General features: G+C 44.3%; 1 protein-coding gene across 5 annotated transcripts in view; it reads left to right on the top strand.

The window, feature by feature from the left end:
• Positions 1-631: 631 nt before the first annotated feature.
• Positions 632-15,080, top strand: part of PALS2 (protein associated with LIN7 2, MAGUK p55 family member) — a 105,917-nt gene continuing 91,468 nt past the window's right edge. Inside the window, exon 1 of one of the 5 annotated variants that reach the window (XM_083189197.1) lies at positions 632-652. The gene's annotated coding sequence lies outside the window, so the exon portion shown is untranslated. Of the gene's footprint in view, positions 653-701; positions 1,023-1,731; positions 1,753-15,080 lie in introns of those variants that run through there. The other 4 variants (XM_083189199.1, XM_083189198.1, XM_083189196.1 and 1 more) reach the window with 4 other exon arrangements.

The following is a 15,080-nucleotide window of genomic DNA, read 5'->3' as shown; positions in this document are numbered from 1 at the left end:
ACTAATTAGGGTCCATGACGACAGATAAAAATAAACATAGAAACCCACCCAATAGTGAACAGGCATTTTTCTTGTGTTGACTATTTCCATATTTACCTTTTGCGTGTGTCGACCCTTTGTCCATGCCGATCTTTTGCCAACCTAGTCATATTCAACCTATTAACCGGAGCATGACTAGTAGCAGCTTGCTGAGCACTGGGAGGATTGTGGTTGGGTTTAATGCAGGTTTAGGATTACGACTGGGATGTCGGCCCTCACAGTTCTCAACAAGGTGGTATGCTGAGCTTTTTAGTTCCACAAAAGCAGGAGAAGGCCAACGTGCCCAGCTGCCACCATCCATATTACAAGTTCCTGTATAATGTATGTAACAGCGGGGCACACACCCAGAAGTCGTCATCACAACTTTCACTAGTAGTAATAACTAGATTGGGCCACCATGAGGCACAGGCTCACTCGGGCCGGCAGCAGCAGCAGCGCCCCTCAGGCACCTTGCTTAGCTTAGCTATTGGAGTTGTCAGACAGAGGAGGCGGGGCACGGGAGGAGGAGTCACACCTACGGTTACGCCCCTGTCACCGCTTAGCTGTGTGACGTCGCGTACGCTACCAGTGACTGACTGAGCCGCGTGACGTCAGCGGCCACCAGCTGCAGCAGGTAAGCGCGTGCACGCCCACCCCAGAGAGCGAGCGAGTGAGTGAGAGACTGGCAGCGCGCCCGGACACCCCCCCATCCCATCTCCCGCCACATGACCGCGCGCCGGCTGCTTGCGCGTGCCCGGTCCCACACACTATGCTGCTGCTGACGCCGGCCGCGCTCGGGGAGTTCGGTGGGAAAAGAAGAAGAACAAGAGGAGTGCGCGTTCCCCATGTACGGTGCCGCCGCTCCGCCTACTCCCGTTAGGTGACGGAGCCCGAGTGTGTGAGAGAGACGTGTAGCAACGACAGAGCCGGAGCTCAGCATCGCCCCCTTATCCCCTCACACCACTGGCTGACGGCAGGCGGGGAGCAGGCGGTGGGGGAGAGAGGTGAGTGGCTGTCACCGGTCAGTGTGCCTGCTGTGATTTGTGTGCTGCCTGGCCGGGGACATGTGCGGGGAGCTATGTGTGTGTGTGTGTGACACTTAACATTACACGTGTGTGTGTGTGTGTGTGTGTGTGTGTGTGTGTGTGTGTGTGTGATCCCCTGTCAGTGTGTGCCAGGTAAGTGTGCACCCATGTGCCTGCAGCCCTGTCATATGCACATGCACGTCCTGGTCTTGTGCGCCCCTGTAATGCGGCAGATGTACTAATATATACTCTATGCAGTAACTGGCTGCAGTCCCCTATGGATGGATGCATGCAGTGTCCTATGGATGGATGCAACCTGTCAATGTGCGGTGTCCTTCCCCACATGACCCTGTGTCTATATGAGTCTCTGCTCTGTGTGAGGTGTCTGCTGCATGGTATGCTGGGGAAACCCTCTCAATCAATGGCCCAGCAGCATAAGGACTCGGGAGGGAGGGCTCAGTTTGCTGCCCTGTACTCTCCCCCCCCCCTCTCTCCCTGGGACACAGAGCAATCTGCAGTCACCCCAGAGAATTGGGGGGGGGGGGGGGGGGGGGGTGGCTACATCCCAAATACTAGCAGATGTGGTATTTGGGATGTAGCCTTTGGATCGGTGCCAGGACTGAATGACATGCATGTTACATGTTCTCTCATCAGCCAGAGGACATGTGCAGGCAGTGCCTTGTCAGTGTTTGCTTGTGGGATCTCTGTGGTGAGTTATGGCTTACTGTACCTGTTGAGCAGGAGATGGCTGGGGGTATTGTGTGGGGTGCAGCTCCCTCCTGGGGTTCAGAGCTTGCGATTTAAATCAAATGCTATAAAAAAAATGGGCTGCTTAAATGTGATGATTGAAACTTGTTTTAGACACCAGACAATTCTTCTTTGTCTCCATGATTATTATAAACCTGTTATTAGTCTGAATATGTACAACCCTGATGGAGAATACATTGTGCTTTGTCTTAGTGTGTTGTCTCAGTCTACTCAAATTTATATATATTTTTTAAGTTATTAAAAGTGGTATAAACTGCTGCCTGCATTTTTTTTTATGCGCATTAATAATGTATATTTTTCTTTTTTAAATATTTATGCATTGCTTTCTGTTTGCAGATAGGGACTTGTTAGGGTAGCTTATAATTCATTGGAAAATTACAATTTTTTTTTACTTCACTGAAAGAAAGAAATGAACCTTTTATTTAGATTTGCTGTTTTTTTTTATTTTATTTTACGTTTGACAGCTCATGTTATTAGTATAAAGTGTGTACTGTAGGTGTGTAATACTCTCGGATGAAGCAGTCATTGCTAACTACTGACATGTCAAATATAGGCGAGTAGTTGTAATCGCTACAGATGTCAGGACTAGATACATTGTGGCTGACCTTTAAATATGACATTGGGACCCTTTAACTTTCTCTTATCTTATTGACCGTGCAAGTATACTGCAATGTTTTGGAGTACAGTAATCCTTATCAGAAGAGTACCAAAACTGTACAGTGGTGTAAGTTTGTCCCAGTTGAACAGAGGCAAGATATATATTGGCATCCCCCAAATAGCTCAGTCAGTAAGGTGTGTCTCTCCAGTAAGTCATGGGTTCTAATACAGGGTGTGACACTTGTAAAAATGTTAGGAGGGGGGTTAGCCACAGAAGCGATATTGACAGCTTTTAATTGTTTCAAACTCATGGTGGAGCAGAGGTGCTTCTTGGGAGCAGGAGCCCAGCAGCAGATGACTCCATTGCCTCCCAGAGTTATGCTTCTGTGACTGTAAAGGTGCCCATATACTGAGCCGATTTCGGCCAATTGCGACCAACCGCTATTCGCCTGGGGGTGGCGCGGGAAACGCTGCTGAATTTGGCCGATCGGTTTGTGTGCATCGGACCCGAGCAGGTGGTTGGACCTGCTGCCCGTCCGACCACCCGTCCTGGGACTTCAGATTTGCGGAGCAGGCTGCGGGGTCCGACCAGTTGGTTGGGTGGTGGCTGGGAAGTGGCGTGGGGCGGGCAGCATGGTTCTGACTCCCTGCAACGCTATTCGCCCGGTGGCGGCGCGAGAATTGCTGCTGAATTTTTGGGACATGGTACAGGTTCCATTACTACTTCCCCTTTGTAGTGGGTGTGGTTAAATCAATGCAGGCATTGTTTATATTCATTAAGTAGCGCATGTATATAATTTACACATCCTTATGAAGGGATTATAAACAAAAATAAATGGTTGTATTGCACATAATACGTTCTATTCTCCTTTGACTTGTACACATCTACCTATCCAAACACCAGTGCCTTTATTCTCCCTGTGTTGTGCTTCTCCCAGCACACTGCTTTCGCACAGTAATCTATACCACAATTTATCAGGCAGACCCTTTTACACAAGGCTTGTACTATTCTCTTACTTCAGTGCTCATAGCAGTCCTTTAAAATGGCTTTAGCTCTTTTCTACTTCAATAGAGATAAGTGAAGGTTAGGCTGCAAACAGGGAGGGTGATGTTTCGGGGTGGGTGAGAGGGTTAACCCACTTACTAAGGCCCTTGTCAGGATTCTCTGTATCAGGATGCCAGAATATTTATCATATTCCTATAGCTCTATCTATATCCTCTTCTCTTACTGGCTAGAGAGGTAGTGGTTATTCCCCTTCCCCCTTTTCAATCAATTATGGGTGGATACTGTTTTAATTGATCCCAGGGACAACCGCATCTCATGATAATGCTGGTTACCTGTGCACTCCAGTCTTCTAATGTACAGAGATACAAAAAAAATATGAAGTCCTCTAAAAGTACACTTGTACATAGACAATAGTTACTCTTTTTAATGATCAACAATAAATTATGTTGCATAAAATGAATGTAACAATCTTTCACAATACCACAACATATTCATTCAACCTAATGGTATTCATGTATCTGCTATGTATTGGCAATATTTACTACTGAAATGTTAGGTAACTTCACAATGCTGAGATGTACTGTACCAATCATTTGTATGATCAGCCATGCAGATCATATTCTGATTAGCTGCAAAGCAATGTGTCATTAAGGATTTAGCCTAGTCGTGTGCAGGAGGAATTCACACACAACAAATATTTTAGCAGTTCCATTTTCATCTCCCACTTGGGGTCCGGTTTCTTATGTGCTGCATAGGAGATACAAACGTCAGTCTGCTTGCAGTTGAGTGTTCTGATTCAAATAAACCACTTCTGGATGCAGGATGACTTCTGTGAATATATACTAGCATTACATGATCTGCACGGAAGATCACCCAGCTACAGTAGGACAGGTTTGGATGATGATTTGTTTTCAGTCAGAATGGGATTCTTCAGGTGCAGGGGAAAATTCCTTGTGAGCGAATTGAAGAAACGGCAGTGAAATTTCATTTCGGTAATGATATTCTATTAAATAAATAGGTAAATCTTTGGGGGAAAATGAAGTCGGAATGGACTTGGAGTAAAAATCTGTTTTTGCAGGAACATGCTGTCTCCCATCCAGTAATTTGAACATTAATATTGAAAGAGTGGCCTCAGCTAGAGAAAGCTCAGTCTAATCCAGAGTTTTTAACCACTGTTGCCTAGCACTCTAGTGTTCCTTCAGCTGTTCTCAAGTGTGCCACCAGAGCTAGAGATGTGCACACCAGTTTACAGCCACCACCACTTCAACTGTTATTCACTGGTCTCTTCCTGCTCCAGTCCTGTCTCTGTATCCTTATAAGTCAGCTCTTTCTGATGTCAGTGGGTCCAGATCTGGCTGCTGCTCCCTCCTCCTCTTGTCATCCGCTAATTATCATTGGTTGGCGGTTGCTGTTGTTGTTCCTCCCTCTCTCACATAGATGGTGTTAGTGTCAGTCCCGGTTCAAGGGCTCATTGCTTAAGAAGCTGCCTGGAGACAGCATAGGACGTGAATCTGATTTAACCTCTTGAGTGGTGGGTTTTGCTGGGGCAGGACAAACCTACCAGGGCAGGTTTGTCCTGCCCCACCAAATCCCACCACAGAGTATTGAGCCACCCCCCGCGTTTCTTGCCCCCCCTCCTCCTCCTCATCTCTGCTTATTACTAGAACTAATGGTGGCGTGGGCAGGGGAGCTCCAGCACACAAGCGCCGGAGGTGAGGGGGACTGATGGGAGGGGAGAGCAGAGCGGCCACTGGGGGTGGTGCCTGGACAGGTGATGCGCCAGTGGTGCACACCTTCATTTTAATGGTATGCCCGTAAATTTCCGGGACAGCCCGCTGCGGCAGCGCATACCAGTCAAGTGGTTAAAGAAGCAGAGTCACATGGGGCTAGTTGAGGATCTGCTCAGGTGTCCTGCTGCTATACTGTACCCACTAGTTCCCTAGGAGAACATAATGGCAGCTAGGCAGTGACTCTGTAAGGTGGTCACATGAGAGCATTTTTGAACTCTACCCTATGGGGCACTACACACTGAATTCAATTGGCATAAGGTGTCGCCTGTGTTCTGCAAGAAAATGGGCCTGGCACAGACTGTACAGTGTACATCTGAAGGTCGAGTTTTTTATTTTTGTGTTCTGGGAGGACAGTGCATTATGTTTTCATGGCAGGGCCGATGTATTTAATTGTTACCTGTGGGGACTGGTATGATATGTTTTTTTTTTTTTTGGCGAGGGCAAATGTATTTTTCTCTCTGTGGGTCTGATGGTGTGTCTTGGCAATTTTAAAATCTTATTTGGTGTGCTACGAGTTGGAAAAGGTTGTAATATCACTGTTCTAATGCTTAGACAATGATAGGAAAATGGAGAATTCTTGTAACAACCCACTGGGTGTTGTCTCCTCATTCAGCAGTAGGACCTCTTAGCCCCTATGCACCTACCCCAATTTGCACTCGTCTTGTTTGTTCTTTTAGGATAGAAGTGGCCACACTTTTGAAGTGATCTACTTTTGACAGCTGAAAAGTATTTGTGCTCTAAAAAAAGGGGTTATGGTGAAACAAAATGGAGGTGTAGCGACTACCTCTTCTGATACAACCCCTCCACCCCTGCTCAGTCCAGCTCCCCAGTAGTGGCCTTACGCGCAGATATCGGGAAGTTTAAACCCCCTTCACAACAACCACCATTGAGTTATTGCTGAAAGCGTCAAAAATCGCATGTGTTTTGTCTCCAATTCAGAGTCTGAGATCGTAAATACCGGCAGTGCTGAATCGGGTATATTGCATGCAATCATTCTGCACTTGAAGCTCTCGGCGGTTCAAGGAAATTCTTATGCGACTTCTCCCTCTGAGAAGTTGCATAAGGTTCTAATTGTCTACAATTTTAAAGCGCAACAGAATCTGCTGCGCTATATAAGAAACTGTAATTAAAATAAATAAGTGTGTGGGCACCTTAACCCTATCTTCATTGTGTTTGTCCTGTGACGTCACCTGCCTGGCCTCAGCAGGCATCGGCTCGCCCGCATACCATGGGAACGCCCAGCGTTTCCATGAGGACTCCCATTAACCACCAGAAATTCCCATGGGTGAGCCCCATTCATGCCTCCGTCTGCCCCCCCACCCCACAAATGGCCCAGTGAGTGTGAAACTCACCGAGTCCGTTCGTTGCTGGGTTCTGCACATGTGCAAATATGCGCTTCCGCATAAACAGACTCACATTAGCCCCTTATGAATCAGAATTATGCCACAAATCCTGCAGTTTTCTGCCAAGTTGATACTTCTGTCAGTCCCCTCTGCTGATGCAGCTATAGTTATGTACCCAGTACTTGTCCTCTACTGTAGGGGTCCTCAAACTATTTTGCTCTGGGACCCCATCAGACAATACAAATAATTCCAGGACCAAGGTCATAACATCACATGTGTGTGGTCAGCAGGCAGCATTGTGGAGGCACAAAGTGATGTGAGGAGTCTAAGTTAACAGACAATTAAACAGATTTTTCAGACTCCTTGACTGACATTAGAAAAGTCATCAGCCTGATGGTCAGCAACATGGAATAGCGCCCCCATGGTGAGAAGATCGGGACCCACTTCAGAGTCAGGACCCAACAGTTTGAGAACCGCTGCTCTACTGTATTCAACTCTAGGCCTCTGTTAATGTACTCTGTAATCGGGTGCTGCCGATCCCTTGTGGCACCATATAAAATAGGATGATAATAAACACTGAAGCTCACGGTGTTGCAAGCTATGTTAATATATGGTACAAGTGCCCTAGGAGTAGTACAGTATGTGTTTTCAAGATGGAATTTTGCTACCAGCATATTGCATAAAACTGCATAGTAACACAGATTCATCAAGTAATAAAACTCTCACTGACACCTTTAATCCTACTTTATCCTTCTGTATACATTTGGTTTTAGTCCGTAACAATTTATTCACCACGTTTGTTTTTTAAGATTATTATATGTCCAGCAATATCTGATACTGTGACATTCATTTCAATTAAATTATTCTGCCACAGGACTCGTGTCCTATGAAATAGTGAATTTGGTCAGGGCAAGAGCAGGGATTATAATTTTTTTTTTTTTCCTAATGTATTAGTGGAATTATCCAAATCCAGTGTGAGTTTTTGGTGATTAAACTAATTGAGATTGAATATGTGTTAAATAATATCCCATTGCTTTAACAATATGAATCTTTGGAACAAGTTCTAATGGTCATACAGTTTTCAGATGTGTACTGCTGATTCTTGTTTAGTTGGAAAAGCCATTATCGCAACAGATTTGTTTTTATCAGGAAACAGTAATTATGTAGCTGTTCAGTTAGCTGACGCGGAAATATCCAACTGGTGGCTATACAAAGCCTTGCTCCAGACTCTAGCCACAGTCTTTTTACTGTGGTGTTTTCCAGCTTCTCTGGCTCACAAACAAATATTAATGAGCTAAACAAATAATGTGCTGCACAAAACCGAAAATCAGTTTGTATTGTGAATTGCAGCTTTGGTGAGCAAATTATATTGTACTAGTTAAAAGCCTATTAAAATGACAGACACCAGGGCTGGGTTAAGGTGGGAGGCCTTAGGTGTAATTTACTGGTGTCATTATGCCTCCCATTGCTACTCCATTCAATGATATCACAGGCAAACCCGGGGATCTCCAAAAACAAGAAAAAATTATTCTTGCACATATTAAATGCTATAAAGGCCCATACACACTGGGTGACTTTGAGCTGAAAGCAGTTTGGTACTTGTGTATTATAGCGGCACCCCGATGTACATCGCGCAATGTTTTTATCGCATCGCATGCCATGCACCCGATGGCATGCGACGCGATTTTGGCCCCCTATGCAATGAAACATTGCATAAGCACCCTAAAGGGTGCTTTTAATCACCCAAATGGGTGCTTACAATGTTAAATGCACCCCCACGCCACCCCCCACTATAAACGTGAACCCGAAGCGTGGCGAGCGGCGGCGGTACGCGTCCTCCGACCTTTTCATAACCCCACTATCCACGTCGGCGTGGAGTTGAGAATAGAAAGTGTGGCGAGCGCAGATACCTGTGAAGCCCGTGAGGGGACGCCGATTCCTGTGAAGGTATCTGCGTCCCCTCGTGGGGCTCGCTGCGCTCGCCACACTTTCTATTCTCAACTCCACGCCGACGTGGATAGTGGGGGTATGAAAAGGTCGGAGGACACGTATCGCCGCGCTTCGGGTTCACGTTTATAATGGGGTGGGGGTGCATTTAACATTGTAAGCACCCATTAGGGTGCTTATATAATTTTTAATGGCATCGCATTGTATGCCATACACAATGTCACACAATTTTAAAATTGTATGACATTGTACAATATCGCGCGATATCGCGTCGCATCGCATACCATCGCATACCATCGCATGCCTTATGGTATGCGATGGGTGCCGCTATAATACACAAGTACCTCTCGTTTTAGCTGCTTTCAGCTCAAAAGATGCCCAGTGTGTACAGGGCAACGATGAATGGTGAGCACTGATCCGCACTCACACATCATCACTGGCCCGGCTGTTCCTCTGCTGGTATTGCCAGCAGATGAGCGACCGAGTGGGATGGCTTTCCATAGTGTCCACCCCCCCAGGAAAATCGCCTAATTTTTTTGAATCCCAGCGCTCAAGAGTTATAATAATCATTTTCACGGCACCTCTGGGACAGAAGTTTCTTGTTAAGAAATTTATAAAAATTCAATTATGTGGTGAGGGACAGAATTTGCTTTTTCTTTTTTTTTGACCTCATATTTTATCATCTGGCAACCACCGCTCTTGTTTTGCAATTGCATTGACTATAAATACGTAGTATGAATTGGTCCTGGACCACCAAGCCTAGGCACACTGCTTTAAATTGTAGAGCAGTGTGCCTAGGCCGTGACATTCCTTCTCAGTTAAGGAGGCGGTGTGGTTTAAATACCAAATGGATCATATCACCAGTATTGTAGATAATAACTGTTAAGGATTTTCGGACACATGGTCACCGTGGTTACATTGCATGATGCACATCCTCCCCTTTCTCAAGGTCCATTACAATAAGCTCCTCTCATTCTATTTGTAGCTGTTCTCTTATGTGGGTTTTGACTTCTCTCACACTATGTTTCTGATTTATATGTATCCCTGCTGAATGGGGCATATAAGCTCTTCCATTATATTCTAACAACACTTAATGGCTTATACTGGGTCCCCCCTCCCATCCAATCCATCCCTTTTTTTTTTTATTTTTATTTTTTAAAGGCACCACTTCAAGTGTCTTGAGGCCCTCACTCTATCGCCCCCCCCCCCCTTTTTTTTTATCCCCTTCCTTACATATTTGAAAACTTTTAAAATAGAATAGTCTACCCAGTTTTTTTCAACTAAGGCAATTAAAATAGACCAATAATATGAAAAGTAGGGTCATATTTTACCTAGTTAGTTCAATATTTGTCTTGTATATTTTATGGCCCTGCTCGCAATCTATGCTTAAATAGGGACTGATACACAAGTAAGGGTGTTATCTATTGCATAATGGTCCTACAGAATGCACAGGTTCTTGGTGGGATGTACGATAGGGTCACCCAGCAATGTTGGCCAGGACTCCTGAAGATGTGAGTTTTCAGGGAATGTTTAGAGGTTTTGAGACTCTTATTGTGTGTGGGAGGGTATTCCACATAGTGGGTGCAGTTCAAAGAAAGTACAGCTATTGTGAATGGGAGTGAATAACTTGAGGAGCTGTAGCTCTTGTGAAGATCAAAGAGGTTGTGTTGGGAGATATTTTGAGAAGTATTTTATATTGAATATGTTAAAATACAGGACTGACAGAGCTGATACTGACAATGAACATTTAGCAAGGATTAGCCTCAAAGCTGCGTTCAAGATGGATTGTGGGGGTGAGTCTCTTTACATTGACAATTTTGGCGGGTATTCAATCTGAGATTCCAACTGTCAGAACGTCCCAACCATGGGAGTCCCGGGACGTTTTAGTTTCTCTCTAGTTCAATGATCCATTGTCGAAAATGGCAGTGAATTGTTGAAAAATTACTGTGAATTCTACAATCTGTGTCAGTTTCCAACAAAGCAGATCTAACTTTATAAAAAGTCGGCTTTGACACCCTTCAATTCTGCCGTTTAATGGTAGCATTAAATAAGTGTCTGTTGATGTTCCCCCTGTCTGGAAATATTGGCACATATTGAATACCCCCTTATGTTGGTTATAAATGTTTTCATACAAATACTGTACCACTGAGCGCCTCACGGAGATCTAGAAAGTATAAGTTGCGGTTTCAGATTCCGTGCTAACAGAGGATCTGTTTGGGGAAGCTACAGTACTTATCTATATAGAATATTGTTGCAGAAATATTTACTGTTAAGCACGGGTGAAGAATATTTTTTTGTTTATTATATATTTTAAAATCTAACCTCATCATCCTGTGTGACATGTGCAAGACGGTAATCGCCCCTTTGTTTTGCTACTTACATTCAACAAAGTTAAAATGTTATTTGTGAAGGCATTAGCAAGTAGTGTTCTCTCAAGGATTTTTTTAGGGCAGGGTGCTGACCACCGGGCAGGGCACTTTTTTCAGTGGGGAGGGCACATTTTATATTAGAAATTTACATTAGAAACAAAAAATATATATATATAAAAAAATTAAACCCTGCAATAGGTTTACGCCCATTAAAAATTGTTATACTCTCTATTGTCGTAATGACAATAACACATTATGGCACACACTGTAATGCCTCTTACACATTATACCACACACCATAATGCCCATTACATATGATGGCATACACTGCAATAACCATTGCACATGATGGCACACACTGAAAGTTCTCAGTGACATGTCACCCTTACGGTGGGGGCACCGTAAGGGTGCACAGTGCCACACACAAAAAGGGCAGGGTGCATTTTGAGGTTTTCAGAACGGGCAGGGTGCGGCACCCTGCAAAAGAAGCTTAAGTAAGTACAGGGTGGTGCTGAAGAGTACAGTATTGTCTAGATAAAATGGATACAGTGTCGGAGCGAATAGTTTGTCTGCCTTGTGCCATCTACTTAGTAGCTGCAGAGAAATACCAGTCAATGGCTACCTTATTACTTACTACTGGTAGCTTCCACGCACTCTCTTTCCTCACCAGCAGTATTCCATTACCCATGTAGCTCATTCATGCAGCAACATATTTACTCTGTTTTGTGATGTTATATGTATTGTGTTAGTGCTTCATAAATGAAAAACGGTCATGGGGATAACAATATAAATTGGCACCTCAAGCAATTCAAATAAAAAAGGTGTGTGTTTGAATTGCGCAACCAGTACATTTAGAGAAGTTTCAGTTGTAAAATGATCTCCCCAATAACAGTGTTTACCCAAGTAAGTGGTCATCAGAAAAGTATAATGGACGGTTTTGGTAGTTGTGTTTTAGTGTAGAGTTTGCGGGGGGGGTTTGGAAATAATTTTATAGTGCATAATTCGTAGGGTAGAATTCAATTTTACACACTGTGACGTTTCAGAAACGGCACATTACACACACTGACATCCTTCGTTTTTTATTTCACACTTGAGGTGCAAGGCGAAACTAGTAATCTAGTCTCCATTTTCAAACCTTTTTGATACAAAATGGGTCGTTCTAAAGAGCTCAGTGACTTCAAGCGTGGTACTGTGATAGGTTTCCACCTTTTGTAATAAGTGAAAGTTCATCCCTGTTGGATGTTCCACGTCAACTGTAAGTGATAGTATGAGGAAGTGGAACAGCAGCAACTCCTCCACAAAGTAGAAGACCACATAAAATCACAGGCCTGGGTCAACGGCTCAGGCGCATGATATGTAAAAGTCGCTAACATTTTGCTGTTTCCATAGCTAAAGGGTTTTTAAATTCTACTGGCAATAATGTAAGCACAAAAACTAAAGCAGGAACTTAATGGAATAGGTTTCCATTAGCAAAGCATCTGCATCACGTCACCAAGTCCAATGCCAAGCGTCTCATGGAGTGGTGTAAAGCACATACTGGACTGTGGGGATGCAGTTGAAACCACGGCAGTCGGGATCCCGGCGTTCAGAATCCCGATGCCGGAATCCCGACTGCCGAAATCCCGACAGTCTCTCCCTGCGTGGGTGTCCACGACACCCCTGGAGGGAAAATAAATTAGCGTGCCGAGCGTAGCGCGGCACCGAGCACGTAAGGGGCGGAGATCCACGTCCCCCCCCCTTGTCGGGGTTTCGGCGGTCGGGATTTTGAACGCCGGGATTTCATACTGAATCCGGACTGTGGCGCAAAGGAAACTCTTCTTTGTTTGGCAGTCAGATGGGTGAGTCTGGGTTTGGCAGATGACAGGAGAACGTTACCTACCTGACTGAATTATGCCAACGGTGAAGTTTGGTGGACAAGACATATCTGTATAGGGCTGTTTTTCAAGGGTTTTGGGTTAAGCCCCTTATCTCACGTGAAGGGAAATCTTAGTGCACAAAGCTAGGACTATAATTGGCATGGTGTTGAATAACTTAACTGGCCCGGGCAGATCCCTCAACACCATCGAGCAACTTTGGGATGAACTGGAACGGAGATTGAGAGTCAGGCCTTCTCGTCAGAAATACTGTGTGTGATCTAGATAGATATATTTATATTTTTGTTGAAAGTTAGTATGCTTGTTGAAAATGGAAACATTGACACTAGTAGTTTGGTCAGAATTGTAAGATCTTAGTGCCATACCTGGTTTGACATTCTAAACAATGAGCACTTTCCATGAGTAACTGCCATGAATATTTTCTTTGGACTTTAAAAGCTGGAATTCAATCTACTCAAACTTTACTTTGGCTTGTCCCCACTGATAACATATTACTACACCCCTGTTTATTGTCCGAATACAGCAAACTAGTCAACTTAAGATCCTGTAAACTGCAAACAAGCCATCGTATAGGGCACAGGCAATGCAGCAAGCACTGCAAAAGGTCAGCATTGAAGAAATGTCATTGTTGACATCACACACAAATTATTTTTCCTTACAAACCCTCTAGTCTGACTTGTCCTAAGGACAAGTGGGACCCAATTCCCCTCTAGCTCCCCCGGAGGGCTCATTTACAATTTGGCACTTGATGTGGCATTTTTACATGCGATTTACTGCATATATGTACTCCCAGGGAGCTGCCGGTGGGGAGCAGGAGAATAATAAAAAGCTGACCGAGCTCTTTTAGCCTGGAGCTTCCCCGCTCTGCAGATAGCCGATTGAGAAAAGTCACTTTACACATGAGATCAGGTGCTCTTAAACAATCGAATTGCCTCATTTATAAACCCAAAAATGTAATGGTGCCTTTATTGGATAAAAAAAAAATGGTTTTATAGGGTCCAATTGTGGTACAAACAAATGTTATCCCTCATTATTGCTACAGTCACGTTACATAGCCCTCCTATTGGCACCAAGTCATTAGCGTGTTTGCTAACGTAGAGTATCTTTTCATGCATATAAAGTGGTGCGTTAGTGATTTCCTGTCACTTAGACCATTGTATGCAGATACCGCTGCAGTCACAGTGATGCAAAAAATACCTAATTTATGGGGGGAAAAGACATTGGGCCAGATACACTAAGCTTCACAAGCGATAAAATGAAGAGTGATAAACAACCAACCAATCTGCTCCTGTCTGACATTTTTGAAACTCAGTCTGTGATATGGAAGTTAGGAGCTGATTGGCTGGCTGTTCATCACTCTCCATTTTATCACTTTTGAAGCTTATTGCATCTGGCCCATTGGCTGGGTTACGTGGGAGTTGTCATCTCATGTGCCCTGTGTGCCGTGACTCATCATGTTTGGATTATAAATGAGGAAGGACACTTCTGCCATAAGGGAGCATATTTGCACACTGGAAAGAATTGGAACAATCAGTAGATGCAAACCTAAGTAGTAATTGTGTGTGTGTGTGTGTGTGTATAAATAATGGTCTGCGCAAGCTCTACATCTAGCAGCATTGATGGTCACCAGTTTGTCCTCAAGGACTCAAAGAGGAGACCGAAAGGAGAGGACCATGGTTTAATGATTATGGGAGAAATGATTTCAGCACTCAGAATGTCCATATAGAAGTATGTTATATATACAGAAGTTCCTCATGGACCGTCTGTGTTGTAACACAGGAAATGCTGGCAGTTAAAATCCCCTGTAAAGCTGGCCATACATCAGAAAGATCGATCTTAAGATCGATTGTGCTCATGATTGTGTACAATTTCCCTTGAAATCCCCGGCAGTCCTTGGTGGTTTTTGGACACACAATCTACACACAATCCATCATACAATCAGTCATACAATCCATCTTATGATTGATTGTATGATTGTGTACACAAGATGTGCACACAATCTGCATACAATCCATCTTACAATCAATTGAGATTGTATGATTGGGTACAATATTTTTCTGATGTATGGCCACCTTAAAGGGGTACAAGTCTAATGCCGCATTCAGACCGCAAATGCAGGGTCGCACGGGGACTTTGAAATAGTTCAGACCCGGTGCGACCATGCATTTTGGTCCATTAAAATAGCTTCAGCGAACCGGGAATATTGCCGCTTTCCTGATGTCTTGGGGGCGCGGTGTAGAGCTGGGGAGTAGGCAGTGCTTAGAGCACTGCCTCCGACATTAGTGTGAACATGAAACCGGTCGATTAACCCGTTCACACCGCAAAGCAACACGGCAACTAACA

This window comes from Crinia signifera, chromosome 5, assembly GCF_055691185.1.
Source record: "Crinia signifera chromosome 5, ASM5569118v1, whole genome shotgun sequence".
NCBI classification, from domain to species: domain Eukaryota; kingdom Metazoa; phylum Chordata; class Amphibia; order Anura; family Myobatrachidae; genus Crinia; species Crinia signifera.
The sequence above is the reverse complement of the archived record's forward strand: the minus strand, read 5'-3'. Positions and strand labels throughout refer to the sequence as shown.